Source organism: Bos indicus, chromosome 13 (assembly GCF_029378745.1).
Source record: "Bos indicus isolate NIAB-ARS_2022 breed Sahiwal x Tharparkar chromosome 13, NIAB-ARS_B.indTharparkar_mat_pri_1.0, whole genome shotgun sequence".
Taxonomy (NCBI): domain Eukaryota; kingdom Metazoa; phylum Chordata; class Mammalia; order Artiodactyla; family Bovidae; genus Bos; species Bos indicus.
Window position 1 is genome coordinate 81,557,178 of NC_091772.1, and position 16,847 is coordinate 81,574,024.

The following is a 16,847-nucleotide window of genomic DNA, read 5'->3' on the forward strand; positions in this document are numbered from 1 at the left end:
CTATTTTTCTCAAATCCTGACAAAGCTCTTTCAGATCGTCTTTCACGCTATTTTTCAATCATTCCTACTGCCTGTTTTATAGATGAGAAAAGGCAGGCTTAGAGAAGTTAAATTTACCAAGTTTTCTCACAGCTGGAAGTGACAGAGTTGAAATTCAAACCTGGACCTGATGCTACTTGTAATAACTTGGCATCACCAACCCTTCAGATCAACCACCAACCTCACTACACTGAATGCCCTCCCCAGTGGCTCAGTGGTAAAGAATCAGCCTGCAATGCAGGAGACGCAGTTTTGATCCCTGGATCAGGAAGAGCCCCTGAAGAAGGGAATGACTACCCACTCCAGCAGTCTTGCCTGGAGAATTCCATGGACAGAAGAGCCTGGCAAGCTCATGTCCATAGGGTCGCAAAGAGTCAGACATGACTGAGCAGCTGACACTTTATGGATTAATTATAGGTGGAGAAGACGATCTCTGTCATTCCTTCATTAGCTGCCTCCTAGAAGCATCTAAACACCTGTCCACTCATCCATCCATCCAACCACCCCCTCAATCCCCCATTCACCTACCTACCCACCTGCCCATCCAACCAAATGCCTACCATCCACTCTCCCACTTATTCACCCCTCCCTCTGGCCACCGCCCATCCATTCAGCCAGCTAGCCGTCCATCCTTCCGTCTATCCTCTTTCCTTTCAACATTTATTGAGCGCTTGTCATGGGAAGGTTTTGTACCGAGCGCTAAGATTACAAGAGGATACAAAGATACAAAAAGTGCAGTTTTATCTGAGCCACAGACGAACAGGGAGAAACACATATATTATGCGTGTGCATAAAGTAGAAACAGTGTTCACACAGCAGTCAGAAAAGTGATAACACAGACTGAGGAGGAGACCCTGGCTCAGCCTCAGGGGGGAGATCGGCTCCCGCAGGAAGCAGCGTGTACAAGAGGGTGGACCCGCAAAGCGGCAGCGATCAGGAGAACACAGACTGAGGAGGAGACCCTGGCTCAGCCTCAGCGTGGAGATCGGCTCCCGCAGGAAGCAGCATGTACAAGAGGGTGGACCTGCAAAGCGGCACCGATCAGGAGAAGGCCAGGGCTCTGGTGGGCGAGGGAGGTCGCTCCTGGCACAGAGTTGGTGTGTGAAAGTCCCCCCATTTCAGTTCAAGGGGACCCCCCTCAGCCCCTGCTGCTCGCCCTGGACACTCAGATTCTTTCCTGGACTTTCTCTGCTGAGGATTCAGGTTTCCATTCGTATTTGCATTCTGATGTTGGCTGAATCATGGTCAATATTGTCGCAGTTCCTTTGGCACCAGGATTAAATGCTACAATATTACTCAGAGCAATTAACCTTTAGTGTTCAGCCCGGGGTATCCACTGCATGTCTGTCCAACAAGATAATGGGCGTTTCCCTTGCTCATTTCTCCTGGCAGCTCAGGGCTGCCTGTTGGGAGCATTTAATGCAGAATTATTTTGCCTGCAGACAAATGGCTTAGAAGTTCTCTCCGATCTTGGAGGTTAAGCCGGTACAGGGCTTGCTGTTTTAGCGTCCCCTCTGAGGCCATGATCCCCGCCGCCCTGTACCCACATCCAGCTGTTCTATAGCTAGGCTGCGGGTTGAAAGCCAGTGTCTGCTTCCTTCACTGCTTTGCAAAAGACACGTTTGTGACCTAGGAGTACATATCGCTAAGTCAATGGGCAACTCACACTTGTCAGTTCCAAAATGCTACAGCGCCTGACGTTGGTTTCATTTGCAAACTTGAGGAAAAGTGGCTGTGGAATTGGGAAGGCTGTGGCCTTGGGCAAGTGGCTTAACTGCCCTGGCTCCCGTTTTGTCCGCCTGTGGAAACGAGCCGCTGCTAGCACCTGCCTCCCGCAGTTTTTATGAGGACGAAACAAGTTAATATTTGAAGTGTTCGGAACAGTTCCTGGCACAGAGTGAGCAAAGAAATGTTTGTCAAATGCAATAAAGAAAGGTGTGCGGCTTAGGACAGGGCGTTAGAGCAGAGATGTCTGAGCCAGGCGGACGTGGGAGCCAGTGTGGGTTCTGCCACCTCCTTGCCGTGTGGCCCTGGGCAGTGACTTCACGTCTCTGGTGCTCAGTTTATTCACTGCTCAAATGCGGGTAATGATCGTTCCTCCCTCTTAGGACTAGGTGGAGTTGAAACGAGATCGTGCACACAGCATTCTTGGCACAGACCTCCAAAATAAATGCTCACGTGTGTGTGTGCACGTGTTCAGTCATGTCCAACTCTCTGTGACCCCATGGACTGTGGCCCGCCAGACTCTTCTGTCCATGGGATTTCCCAGGCAAGAACACTAGAGTAGTTGTCATTTCCTCCTCCAGGGGATCTTCCTGACCCAGGGATCGAACTTGTGTCTCCTGCATTGCAGGCAGATTCTTCAGCACTGGAGCCACCTGCATCATTATTCCCCAACTGGAGCCCTAGGTGAGTTGGCCAAATGAAAACTCACAAAAGCAAATCTGCAAAGAGATGACCTTGCAATTCCAACTCCCTGCCCTTCTCCTGCAGGTTCTAGAGTGTCCACTATGTGGCAGGGGTCTCTGTAGGGGGCAGAAAGGACCTGGGTCCATCTAGACAGCAGTCCTGGGATGCAGATAATATTGGCTTTATTGTATAAACATGGATCCTGGGTCTTGGTGACTTGCCCGAGGCAACCGAAGCACTCAGTAGCAAAGACAGCATTTGAGCCGGTGTCTGCCTCCCCACCAGTCCTTGGCAGCCCCGGGCAGTGCTGGAATCAGACAGACTTGGGTTTGAATCCACTTTGCCTTTTGCCAGCCGTAGGATGGACTGTGTCTCACTGCTCTCCTATTGCCTGCAAATTCCTCATCTCTGAAGTACGAAGATCGGTCACAGCGACTCTCGGGGCAGTTGGTGAAGATTAAGAGCCCAGGGAGCTTGGTGCTCCTGCCTGGGGCCCAGGAAGCACTGCATGGAGGTTTGCAATGGTTAATTTACTGCCGTTGGTGCTACTCTCGTGATTCAGCGCACTGGAAACGCGGCTCCAAGTTTCCAAAAGAAGAGAAGTTTTGAAAACCGGAACCTACAGTTTTCCCCGCCCTCTCGTGTTATCGTTTATTGCTGCCGATTTCCTGGGAATCCTGTTTTTTCCCTAAGTTACAGTGTGCAAACTCTCATAAAAGGACACTGCCTTGTTTAAAAGCCAGGAACAGCTGTTTGGAGAGCATGTGTTGTCGGGAGTTTCTCAAACAATCCCACACCCTTGCCACCAAGTTGCTGTTGGGAAGAGCAGCTTGCCAGTCCTGGCAATTGCTCCTCCTAAAAGGCAGGTGTGTCAGTAACTGGGTCTCCCCTCCACCGACTGTCTTCCCGTGTCTTTGGAATCTTACGGCCATGGCCAGAATCCAGGAGCCCTCCAGGGGAGCACCAGTCAGGGTCGGAAGGCTCCAGGTGGCACGGTCAAATGAGGACGATTCAGGGGAACTGTATCTCCCGAGAGATTCATCCCCAAGGTGTGGGTGGGTCTCAGCCTGGAAACCCAAGGGGTAGCAGCCCTGGGCCCACAAAGAAAGAGATGGCGGGAGAAAGCTGGTGGCTTTAAGAAGAACAGTGACTTCCTCCTGAGGGACATGCCCAGCCTGAGGCCACCTCACCTGTCCCTTGTCCCTAATGTCCTGGCTGGTATCCCACTGAGGGCTTCCCAGGTGGCTCAGCGGTAAAGAATCCGCCTACCAACGCAGGAGACACCAGAGACGTGGGTTCAATCCCTGGGTCTGGAAGATTCCCCTGGAGGAGGAAGTGACAATCCACTCCAGTATTCTTTCCTGGAAAATCCCAAGGGCAGAGGAGCCTGGAGGGCTACAGTCCACAGGGTTACACAGAGTCGGTCACGACGAGCACACGTGAATGAGTCCCCGTTGGCCACACTCAGCGGGGCGCCAAGGTGCACACAGCACCGCGCCCGCCGTGTGTGAACATCACCCACACAGGCTGGCCTTGGAGGCAGCGTGCGGGTGGAGGGGCGGAAACGGAAGAGACGCCCCAGGAGAGGTCAGGCCCCCGAGTGGCCTGGATGAGACGTTTCTGGAGAAGGTAGCCCTGAAGACCAATGGTATCGCTGGTCAGCTACTGGGCTAGTGACGGAAGGTACCGATTAAAGTCAGGCAAGTCTTTTAAAACAAGAATATCAAGCTGCATTCCAGTCCACAAACCACTGTATTTGTTTCAGGGTAGTATATTTCAAAGCCCAGATAACAGAATGATTGACCAAAGCAAAATATATCTTGTTATTTACCTCTGGATTAACTTTTCCTCCATTGCCTCTGTAAATAAATGGTTCTTTTATTGCACACACAGAGCCTAGAAAACACACTCAGATGCCCTCCGCATCCCAGGGCTCGTGGGAGTTGGTTATTTCATGGTCCGGGGGTTTCCTGTTCTTCTTCCTGCTGGATTTTACATTTATAGGACTCAATTACGTTTGTCCCCACACCTGCTGACACGAGTAGTACCTGTTAGTGATCACTGACATAAGTGATAAATAATTCAGTAAACTAGCGGGATCAGGGGTCTCCCAGGTGGCGCCAGTGGTAGAGAGCCCACCGGACAATGCAGAAGATGAAGGGGTGTGGGTTCATCGCTGGCTCTGGAAGGTCCCCTGGAGGGGGCATGGCAGCCCACTCCAGTGTTCCTGCCTGGAGAGCCCCATGGACAGAGGAGCCTGGGGGGCTACAGTCCATAAGGTCACAAAGGGAAAAACACGACTGAAGTGCTTTAGCCCACACGTCAGGATGAAAATAAAGGGAGTTGGTGCTTCAGTGAAAATTTAGTTAAATTTCTTCGGGTGGGGGGTGGGGGAAAGCCTTAGCAAAAGACAGCTTTAAAAAAATCTGCTTGTCAAACTAGTGAACAAGGCAACTTGTTCATGATAAGGGCACAGACAAGTGAATGAATGATAAGGGCAAAATAAGAATCTGGAAGGATCTATTTGTAATTTATGGTTGCCAATCTCAGATTTCCCCTTGGCCCTCAATTCAAGCTAATAGCCAGACTTTAGATATTCTTGCCTTGAGGGATTTTTTTTTTTTTAAAGAGCAAAAACTTTTGCTCTGAAGTCACTTGTTAAAGCCTTGATAATTTCCTGAAATCTCCAACATCCTTTTCCTTTTATCCAAATACTTTGCTTATTCTTCTCCCCCTTTTGAACCTCAAAGTCACCTGGAAAAATGTCTTCATTCATCTCTTAACATTATCAAGAATGGGACTTGATAATGGGAACTGAAGTGTAACAAGCCCTTCACTTCTGACAATTTCTGCTTTATACCAAAATTCTTGAGGCAACTGAATTAAGAGCAGCCCATTTCTCTGCTCAGCTGGGACTGTCTGCACTTGCCAGGCTATATTTGCGGCTTTTTCTTTCCATGCCCATCTCTCCACTAGACCGTGAGCCCCGTGAGGGTTGGGACTGTGTCTCAGGCATCCTGACATCCCATGCCCCATCATCCAGGACCCTCAGGAAAACAAATGCTTGTGGAATAATCTTAAAAGTTTGTGAAGAGTTATCAGAGACACAAAGGGGCAAAGACATGCATTTCTAGGTGATAACATATGATCCCAGCTCTTTAAACCTGAAGGAGCTTCGGGGACCAAGCTTCTGGAAGATCTAGTCTGGTAATTTCAGCAAAGGCAGAAAAGATTGCAACACTGTCAAGTCAAGGAAGCTGGTACTCTAGAGTCTGTTCAGATTTTTCTCATGACTTATTTCTCCCCTTTGCCTGAATGGTTCATGTTTCTGCAGGAAACCGTTTTATCCACAAGAAGCAGAATGTCCAATAAACAGTGCTTAGACCCTAAGTACACTTGTTGATTGGAGAAGGCAATGGCGCCCCACTCCAGTGGGGTGGGATTTTCTTGCCTGGAAAGTCCCATGGACAGAGGAGCCTGGTAGGCTGCAGTCCATGGGGTCACCAAGAGTTGGACACAACTGAGCGACTTCACTTTCACTTTTCACTTTCATGCATTGGAGAAGGAAATGGCACCCACTCCAGTGTTCTTGCCTGGAGAATCCCAGGAACGGGGGAGCCTGGTGGGCTGCCGTTTATGGGGTCGCACAGAGTCGGACACGACTGAAGTGACTTAGCAGCAGCAGCAACAACACTTGTTTATGACATAAGTACACAGATTTGCATCCCCAGGGATGATACTGCTTTAATAAAGTCATCAAGGAAAGTTTGACTTTCCATTGAACTGTCCTTGAAATGCTGACTTTCACCCCTGGCCTCTCTTACAGTTACCCTGATCTGAGCATCACCTCCTGCATGGAAGCTTCCAGTAGGACAGGGCAACATCTTTGTGTGGCTCTTTCAGACTCAGCTCAGTTTAGTCGCTCAGTCGTGTCTGACTCTTTGTGACCCCATGGACTGCAGCATGCCAGGCTTCCCTGTCCATCACCAACTCCCGGAGCCTACTCAAACTCATGTCCATTGTGTTGGTGATGCCATCCAACCATCTCATCCTCTGTCGTCCCCTTCTCCTCCTGCCTCCAATCTTTCCCAGCATCAGGGTCTTTCCAAATGAATCAGTTTTCGAATCACGTGGCCAAAGTATTGGCGTTTCAGCATCAGCATCAGTCCTTCCAATGAATATTCAGATTCAGGGAGAAAACTAGTTCCAAGAGCCCCTCACCTGCAGACAGATCACCGGCAAATTGTAATGCGTTGCCACATGTGGTGACTGGCTTGAGGCAAGCATGGCTCCCTCCCTGGGGCCGGAGGCACTGCTGTCTGGAAAAACAAACAGGGTTCTGTTTGCAAAGAGGTGGGGAACCAACAGTGTCTGTGAAAGTGATGTGTTTCCATGGCACACCTCAAACATTGAGATACACACACATCTGGGAAAAACAAACAAACAAACACTCTTCCTTACTCTATGTGGTATGTTCTATTTCAATTATATTCTACTGTATTTTATCATGGTCCAATTAAAAAATATTTCTGGTGAGCCACAATATTGATTTTCAGAATCATTAGTAGAATGAATTCTTCTCCTCAGCTGACAGAATGTATGTTCAGAAAAGTTCGGGCAGGTTACAGAAAAGGCCTGAAAAAACGCAGGCAATTGGAGTCAGACTGGAAATAGACCAATGGCTTGGCCGAGGTCCGGGAGCATCCCCCACCACGCCTGCTGGCTCCGCGGTTCCCCAGCAACCAAGTTGCCGTAAGTCCCGGGTGAGGCTGCGAGGAGGAGCTTTGTATTATTCTCGGGCTACTCAAGTACTTTCAACCTGTATCCAGGGTAAGCCTGGAGTCGGGGGCCCTGGTAGGCTCTGGCTTGTCCTGTTTTGCTGGGGTTGAGAGCGCCTGGGCACCTGCAACGTTAGGGAGCCTGGCGAGCTGCCCTCTGTTGGGGCGCGGAGGCTGACACTGCTTGGCGACCCACCACCAACAACAAGCATGCGGCTTTATTCATTCGCCTGGGCGTTTCTAACCAGAGAAGAGCAAATAATATGGACAAGCAGAGACCACAGAGCATGGTGTTAAATCAGACCTGTGTGCAGAACAGTGTTCTGTCAATTGCACGATCGTCTCCCTCTTCCTCCGGCGGGCTCGCAAGTCTGGAACGCCACTGCATAAGCGGCTGTGGGAAGGAAAGAAGTGGAGTGTGCTCTCCTGGTTTCGACCGGAACCACCCCCTTCACTCAACCTTCCCTCAACCAGAGAACAAGGTCCCCCACTGAACGGGGTCTGGAGCTTGAATCTGAATCTGCTTTACTAATTCCAGCTTTTCGGTTTGCATATAATCACTTGAACATTCTGGGTCATAAGGCCCCCTCTAAATTGGAAAGCTGCTTTATTTTTATGTCTACAGCATAAGCAGCTCAAAGAATACGATCAAATTGAATTTCCTCCTCCTGAAAAGATGGATGAATTTATGAATTCTAAGTGGGTTCTCCATGCGAGCAATTTATTCTTGAAGTCATGACTGTCCTCCATGAATCACAGAGGAGACCATTCTCAGTTTTTTTAGGATGGAGCATTAAGAATTCATGGCTGGTTTATTTCCTGATATGGAAGAAGGATGCACCTTTTTAACAGCATAAACTCCCAAGCTACATATTTAGAAAATAAAAATGAAAATCTCCTACTAATTTCAAGATTTAGAAAGGCCCTTCTGCCGACTGAGTCCTGTAAACACTGTAGGGAATTGATGAGAATGACTTTTTCTTGAGTCTCCGTGTGTCCACCTGTTAAATGGGTAACAAGTCCTTCTTCCAAAGAAAGGTCTATATTCTCAAAGAAAACGATGAAATGCCACATTTTATGACCAGCCTTGAGATTCACGGTTCTTTGTTTTGAAAAGCTGCCGTGTGATGCTCATAAGAACAGTGTTGACGGCTCTTTATAATAGTTGGCATTAACTGGATACTTGCTATGAATGGGTGCATGGGTGCATGCTAGTTGCTCAGTCGTGTCCAACTCTTTGCAACCCCATGGACTGTAGCCCACCAGGCTCCTCTGTCCATGGGATTCCTCAGGCAAGAACCCTGGAGTGGGTTGCTGTGCCCTCCTCCATGGGATCTTCCCCACCCAGGGATCGAACCTGTATCTCTCACGTACCTGAACTGGCAGGCAGGGTCTTTACCACTAGCGCCACCTGGGAAGCTCCCTATGAATGGGGCATCTTGTCAAATTCTGGACTATCTCATTTAGTCCCAATAATTATATGAGATGAGAATTGATAACCCCACTTTTCAGATGATAAAATGGGTTCAGTAATGTTCAGTAATGCCCCCCATCACACAAACGCAGGTGTCACTGCCAGGAGAAGAATCAGGTCCCAGGGCTCCTGAGGACTCAGTCACATCCCCCAAATACGATGGGATGGATAGAAAGATGCTTCTCGGCTTTACAGATATAAATTCTGTGTATTCTAAACGCCTAAATCAAACAATAGATTTATCAAGTAACTCCACACACATGCTTTGACAGATATTACTTTGGACAAGGACAAATGAAAAGGGGTTACAGGAAAATCACTACCTGAATAATCATCCAGCTGCTGCTGTTGCTGCTAAGTCGCTTCAGCTAGTGCATGTCAAACCCACTCCAGTGTTCTTGCCTGGAGAATCCCAGGGATGGGGGCGCCTGCTGGGCTGCCGTCTATGGGGTCGCACAGAGTCGGACACAACTGAAGTGACTTAGCAAGCAAGCAAGCAAGCAAGTGCATGTCAAAAATTTTAATGGCTGGAATGGCTACAAAATAATGTTTTAAAAGGTAGAGGAGAATGTGGTGGTCCCTACATTATATTTTTAATGAGTTTTTATTCCTAGAATCATAGTCCTCAAATATAATCAGAGCCCCTAATTGTCCAAAACTGGGGGTCTAGTCACGGTCCTGCTTTTCCTGTGGGACACCACCTGTGCAAGAGATGTGGCAATTCCCCCTCAAGGGTGAAAGGCTGAAGAAGCTCAGGTGGCCTTGCTGGCCCTTCGAGGAGCTGTGTGGCCTCAGGCGTCGCCTCACCTGTCTGTGCCCCTGGCTGTTTACTGTGTGTGAAATGAAAGGGATGGAAAACGTGCCTGAAGCATATTCCAGGGCTACTTTTCTGGGAGGGGTGAGTTAACTAACCTAAAACATATTTATTGGGGACTTTACTCCACTCCAGTGTTCTGGCCTGGAGAATTCCATGAACTGTATAGTCCATGGGGCCCCAAAGAGTCGGACACGACTGAGCGACTTTCCCTGACTTCCTCCAGCTGTTTTTTGGGAGGGAGCATAGAATGGAGATTTAGGGCAGGCGACTAGGGAGGCACATTACCTGCTTTGCCTTCTGTCTCCACCACATTTTGCTGAGTGACTTTGAGCAAGCTCCTTAAATTCCCCGCGCCCGGCTCCTACAGGAAGCTCAGAACAGTACAGGTCCTAACCAAGCACTGCCGAAGCGCAGATGCTTTGCGCCGTACGAGCGATATTTAGCTATCGCTGCTTTTATCTTCGTGTGCCTGGCCCCATTTAGGTGTCAACTAAGGGGCGACTTCTTAACTACACAAATCATCTTTATGTCCTTAATAAAGGCGAGGAGGATGGTGGTTACTGTCTCCCATCTAATGTGTTTACCAAGGTTAATTTGCAGCGAGCCATTTTCAAATAGGACATGTTTTGCACTTCCTAAGATCGCCAGGAGGTGGTGGAGTTAGACTGTATTTTAGATGGTCAGGGCCTAGGGCGCCTTCAGCTGGGGGCTTTGGGAAACAATCAATATTTGTCTTTTTCTTTATCAACACTTTGAATCGTTAGCATCTAGGATAAATAACACTGGTCTTGGTCACTTAATGCTGCTGCTGCTGCTAAGTCGCTTCAGTTGTTTCCGACTCCTTGCGACCCCATGGACTGTAGCTCACCAGGCTCCTTTGTCCATGGGGTTCTCCAGGCAAGAGTACTGAAGTGGGTTGCCATGCCCTCCTCCAGGGGATCTTCTCGACCCAGGGATATAACCTGCATCTCTTACGTCTCTTGCATTGACAGGCAGGTTCTTTACCACTGGCACCACCTGGGAAGCCCCCACTTAATGCTATAGCGGAGAAAAAGTTCTACTAATTAAGAGCTCTGGTTCTCAAAATGTCAGGCATCATTTGTAGCACCTGGGGGCCTTGTTAGAAATGCAAGTTCTCCAGCAGGGCTGGGGTCAGAAAGCTGGGTGTGGGGGTGTTTGGGTCCAGTGATGTGTGATTTGCATGAACTTGGGCGGGAGCCTCTCCCTGCCAAGGCAACGCCCAGGACGGCCAGGTCTTGGTTCTGACTCGAAGCTGAGTAGATCAAGACGGGACATTTGCTGAGTCCGGGGACCGCCAGTTTGGACCGCAGTGAGGCAGCTGTTAGACGTGCGGTCTCAGGACCCAGGCACTCCTGCTGGACCAGGATCTGCACGTTACCCCAGAGACTCTGCCCAGCCGCTCTCTCTTGCCTTTTCCGTCTCCACTCCCTCCTCTGCCTTTGGCTGGTCCCACTTCTTACCTTTTCCTGCAGCAATTTTGACCGTGAAGCCATGACCCCCCCACCCCCCACCCTGTCATGCTAGCTGTCAAGAAAGGAAAGTACCAACAAACAGAGAAAAAATACCTTGCAACTTCTGTTAGGGGAAACACGCTGACAGAAACCACCTGCAGTGAGAAGCCCACCCACCACAGCTAAAGAGTCACCCCACTGGCCACAGCTAGAGAAACGCCTGTGCAGCGAGGAAGACCCTGCAGCCAAACAAGTAAAAGAACCCGGGGGTGAAGCTGTGACAGGACAGGACAGAATCTGACTCCTCGTCCGTCTGCTTCTTTTTCTTTAAACTTAGCTCTCCGTAGCTTTTGTTATTATAACTTCTGAATGGCCCCTCTGCCGGAATGTTCAACTAAAGTGCCTTTATTCAGCTCCGGGGGAGACATTCTGACCCTGCCCACCTGTGAACAGATGCAGAGAAGAAAAAAATGAACACATCCCCTCCTGACGCTGGCCAAGCCAGGAGATATTCCACAAGACTTACGGGCTTTTTACTTTACCTCCTCACCTCCTCCCCGTCTCTGTTCTATAAAAGATCCTTGCATCCAGACCCCCATAAGGTGGTACTCTAGGACACTCCTCCACTGTCTTTTCAGATGGCTGGTCTTCCAAATAAAGTCACTATTCCATGCCTCAATACCTTATAACCTGATTATTGGCTGTTATGTGGCAAGCAGACCGAGCTTGGATTCAGTAACAAAACAGGATTGGTCTAAATCATGGTTCTTTTTTGGTAATGACAAGTTGTAGCAAATCAGGACCCCAAGAAGCAACAGATGGTACAAAGTGATTTAGGAGGGGTTATTTCAAATAGAATATTTATAGAGGTGTGAACATATGTGACTCCAAGGGATAGTGAAGCAATTACAGGCCAGTAGCAACAGAGCCATACCTTCCTTAGGCCAAAGGCATCAGGAGAGTCATCACAGAATTTAGGAGAGTCAAGTGGTGGTGGGTGGGTGGGGCAGTTCCCAGGTGACACTCGTGGTAAAGAACCCACCTGCCAAGCAGAAGATGTAAGACACACAGGTTCGACCCTGGGTCAGGAAGATCCTCTGGGGAAGGAAATGCAGCCCACTCCAGTGTTCTTGCCTGGAGAATCCCCTGGACGGAGGAGCCTGGCGGGCTGCGGTCCCTAGCATTGCAGTGAGTTGGACATGATGGAAGCAGCTTAGCATGCGAGTGGGGGGGACCCTCTTGAGAGGAGAGAAGCCCACAGTCAGCCTGAGGGCACGCCCAGGGAAGACATCCTCTGGGGGATATCCCCCTGCTCCATCACTGTCTTTTCTCACAAGGACCTTCTGCAGTGGTCCTCCATTGGCTGAAACTGGTCAGGGGATGCAGAGGACCTGAAGTCCTTATAGGCAGTCGCTCAGGGGTCTGGGGATGGGCAGATGACCCAGCCTGACCAGTGGGTATATGGTTGGGAATGTCTGCTGAGTGCTTATTTTTACAGGAAGAATCTCTTCCTCTGCCTCCCTGCTTGGGATGCTGTTGAGAGGGTGTGTGTTCTGCCGCCAACTTGAATCTAGCAGCGGGACATAAAAAGAATTGAAAGCAAGCCGGAGGTGAGGTCAGCAAGGTAGAGAGGAGTGGGCAGATGGGTAGGGTCTTGCTGGAATGTCTGCTGCCTCTGGCACATGGGATTTATCTCTTCCTCCTCTCTGCCTGCCAGTTCCTGTCTGCTCCACACTGCAGCATCTATGAGGCCAAACTCAACTTCACATCTGTCTTCCCTGCTTGACTGAACTCCCTAATTATAGTAGAGAAATTTATATAAAAATCTGAAATTCATTTTTAACAGCAGATTGTGTTTCTTGTAGTGCTTTCTGGGACTAAACCGCATGGGCCATGATTTAATGGGGTTCCATTGTACTGTTTCATCAGTACAGACCATGAGAGCCCAGTCCATGATGGACTCCCTGAGACGCTGCTGCTGGCCGTGCCATGTGGTTCAAGAGCTCAAGCTCTGTATAATGTGGACCGGGATCCAAACCCCAGCAGCCTTGCTGACCAGCTGCGTCCTTAGGTACCTTACCTGACTTCTCTGAGCAGAAGCCCTGATAAGTGAATGTGAGGATTCACTGCGCTTAGTCTGTGCGTGCATGCGTGCGTAGTCACTTCAGTTGTGTCCAACTCTTTGTGCCCCCAGGACTGTAGCGCCCCAGGCCCCTCTGTCCATGGGATTCTCCAGATAAGAATACTGGAGTTGTTGCCATGCCCTCCCCCAGGGGGTCTCCCTGACCCAGGGATTGGACCCGTATCTCTCAGGTCTCCTGCACTGGCGGGTGGATTCCTCACCACTAGCGCCACCTGGGAAGCCCGTATATAAATGTGTGTAAAACACACATTTGTAAAACAGCTAGCTGGTGGAAAGCTGTTACATAACACAGGGAGCCCAGCCTGGTGCCCTGTGTCGACCTAGAGGGATGGGATGGGACAGGGGTGGAAGGGAGGCTCAAGAGGGAGGGGATGTGTGTGTGTGTGTGTGTGTATAGTTGTGGCTCTCTATTTATATAGAGTTATGGCCGGTTAGCATTGTTGTATGGCAGAAATCAACACAACATTGTAAAGCAATCATCCTCCAATTAAAAAAAATACAAATTAAAAAAATTTAATAGCCCAAAAGCTGAGTGAAGTCTCACCTAAAGATGCAGACGTGATGAACGTGATGCTGTTTGTCCCAGGCTCTAGGCTGAGTGAATTGAGAGCACAGGGGACCAGTCTCACACGGTGGACAAGGTTAAAACGTGAGGCTGAGCGGATTCTTTGAACATCCCAGGCAGGCGGCTCCCGAAGACCCGGGATCAGCGCCGGCCGGCCGCTGAGCTTCGCCTGGATCTTCCGAAGCTGCCGGACAGCCTCCCCTCCGCAGGCAGGAGGCCGCGGTGGTGAGCTCGGGCTGGGGTGCGCTCGGCCTGGGGGGTCGCTGAGGGCGTCTGAGTCACGCCTTTCGTCAGGCCTCTGTAGGCACCGAGGGCACAGGTGGCGGAGCGCCCCGCCTGCAGCTGGTCGAGACTGAGGGACCGAAGAGGCGCCTGCGTCCGCGGTGCCCACGCGGTGAGGGGCACGTGTCAGTGGGCCCGAACGCTGTCGGCGGCAGCCGTGGGGGATCCAGTGGGGGAGGACCGCCAGGGGCGGCACGGCGGAAACAGCGGCCGTTCGCTGAAGGTCAGTCGTGTGCCAAGCGTCACACAACCTGTGCCCTTTGCAGACGAGGAAACCGCATCTCAGGAAGGATCCCTAACGTCCCTGGGAGCACCTCACCAGGCCGGGGTGGCCCCGGGGTGCGAGCCTAGCTCTGCCACCAAAACCGAGTTGCTTCCCCTTTGGGATGCTACAAACCGGCCTGGGAGACCGCGTAGATGGCTCAGACATTCCCTGTTGTGCTGGAAAAGTAGAAGTTTAGAGCAAGGGCCAGGCTGTGCCTGCAACTTTCGTGAGACCTTGAGACTGGCTTACTCTATCTCGGAGTCTTTCCAGCACCTGTAAATTGAGATGGAATTCTTTTTGTTTGGCAGAATAATGAATAATAATTAATAAAAATTGGAAAGTTTTGTCTCTTCTAGAGGCTTCCTTGGTAAGCCTTCTTACTCATCACTAATAAACAGGCTAAGTTAGTTTACTGCCATAATTAGAAGGACCAGGGCTTTCAAAGAGGCAAGTGCCTGCTCCGCTGGTTTTCCTATTAAACCTCTGTTAGTTCATCTATAAAATGGAGGTATTGATCACAGGCTGTAAGAATTACAGTAATAATTTAAGCTATTTAACTCAGCACTTAATAGGTGTCAATAGATGGTAGCCATAATATCATTGGGCTTCCCAGGTGGCGCTAGTGGTAAAGAATCCACAGGAATACAGGAGATGTAAGAGCCATGGGTTTGATCCCTGGGTCGGGAAGATCCCCTGGAGAAGGAAATGGCAACCAACTCCAGTCTTCTTGCCTGGGAAATCCCATGGACAGAGGAGACTGGCAGACTATATAGTCCATGGGGTTGCAAAAGAGCTGGACACAACTTAGCCACTAAACACCACCACCACCACCATTCATGTAGGAGAGCAGGGGAAAGCATTTGACTGTAAGCACAGATGCTGAGATCTGTGGCTTGCTTTTTCCTGGCAGTGGGATGGTGGCAGGGTTAGGTAAGGAGCTCTTATCTTTCCAAAAGGAAAATGCGTGGGATGACATGGAAAGGCTGCACCCTGGGCTGGTGAGCCCCATCCTTCAGCTGCCGTCTCACCTCTGGGTCTGTCTCCTCATGTGTAAAATAGTTTCTTTAGCTCAATGAGCCCTAAGGGGAACGAGGTCTGTGGGATGCTGGTCCCCAAGGATGGGCAGGGGTTCTTGACAATGGAAGGATGCTGAGATCCAGTCAGTGAGGGATGTGAAAGCCAAGAAAATGAAACTGATTTAAAGATTGTTACAGGATTTCCTAGAGCCTTTCATGTGCCAGCGTATGGTCTAAATCTCCGAGATGGGGTCATCTCTGAAGCTATTCTAGACCTGAAATCCTATGATTCAAATATATTCGAATATCTCGTATACTGGCTAGTTCTTCAGAGGTCAGCAACATTTTTCTAATTGTGATGTAAGGTTGTTGATGAAGCAAAACCTCTTTACCATTCCTCTCTGGAGGCTTAGGCGATTATTCGGTCATTTCTCCTTCTTTTGAACTGGGTGTACACATTCAATTGCATTGCTTATTCCTGTAGATTTTAACAGTAACGGTGCTCAGAATAACTAGTGAGGCTGCTTGTAAGCCAGATGCAAAATGAGCACCATCTTGCACTGATAAAGACAGATTGAGCAGAGACAATGGTGGTCAGAATTATTTGAAGCCCTTAGAATGAGATACTTGTGACAGCAGAGGCCCCCAATTTTAGCTTTTCATTTTAAGATTAAGATTATTTATAACATTCTTAAACAGCAGAGTTAATAAACAGAAAAATAATGATAGCTAATCATTGTTTAAGGGCTTTCCATGCACTTGAGACTGTTATGCGTTACCTGTACTGTATCATCAGATCCATCCTTAGCAGACAAGTGTGATGATTTTCCTGCTTTTTACATGTGAGGAAATGGAGGCAAAAGAAATAAATTTTCTGAGGCTACGCAGCTTAGAGAGGTGATTCAAATCCTGTGTTCACCAATTCCTTGCCATATGGCTCTGGCCAAGTTGCTTAAGACTCTTGAGAGTCCCTTGGACTGCAAGGAGATCCAACCAGTCAATCCTAAAAGAAACTGACCCTCAATATTCACTGGAAGCACTGATGCTGAAGCTGAAGCTCCAATACTTTGGCCACCTGATGCGAAGAGCTGATTCACTAAAGATTGAAGGCAGGAGGAGAAGGGGATGACAGAGGATGAGATAGTTGGATGGCATCACTGACTCGATGGACATGAATTGGAGCAAACTCCAGGAGTTAGTGATGGACAGGGAGGCCTGGTGCATTACAGTCCACGGGGTCACAGAGTCAGACATGACTGAACAGCCAAACAGCAACAATGAACAACAGGTCCTTGACAAGACTGGGATAATAATGATCATGTCTAAGTAAGGGTGTCACAGTGAGGTATTGCATTTACTGAATGCAGAAAACTCCTAATGCCCAGTCCATACTCAATATATATTAGCTGTTATTTTAAAATTATTATTAGCATGATGTTGACATTTATATTAGAAGGCTGTTACTTTATTTCAGAGGTAAGTACATTTTATATAAAATATAAATATAGGTATAAGGAATAAGGGATAAAAGTGATGCTATTTTGAGTTACATGTTTATAAGAGTGTTTTTCCCCAGTGAATTATAGG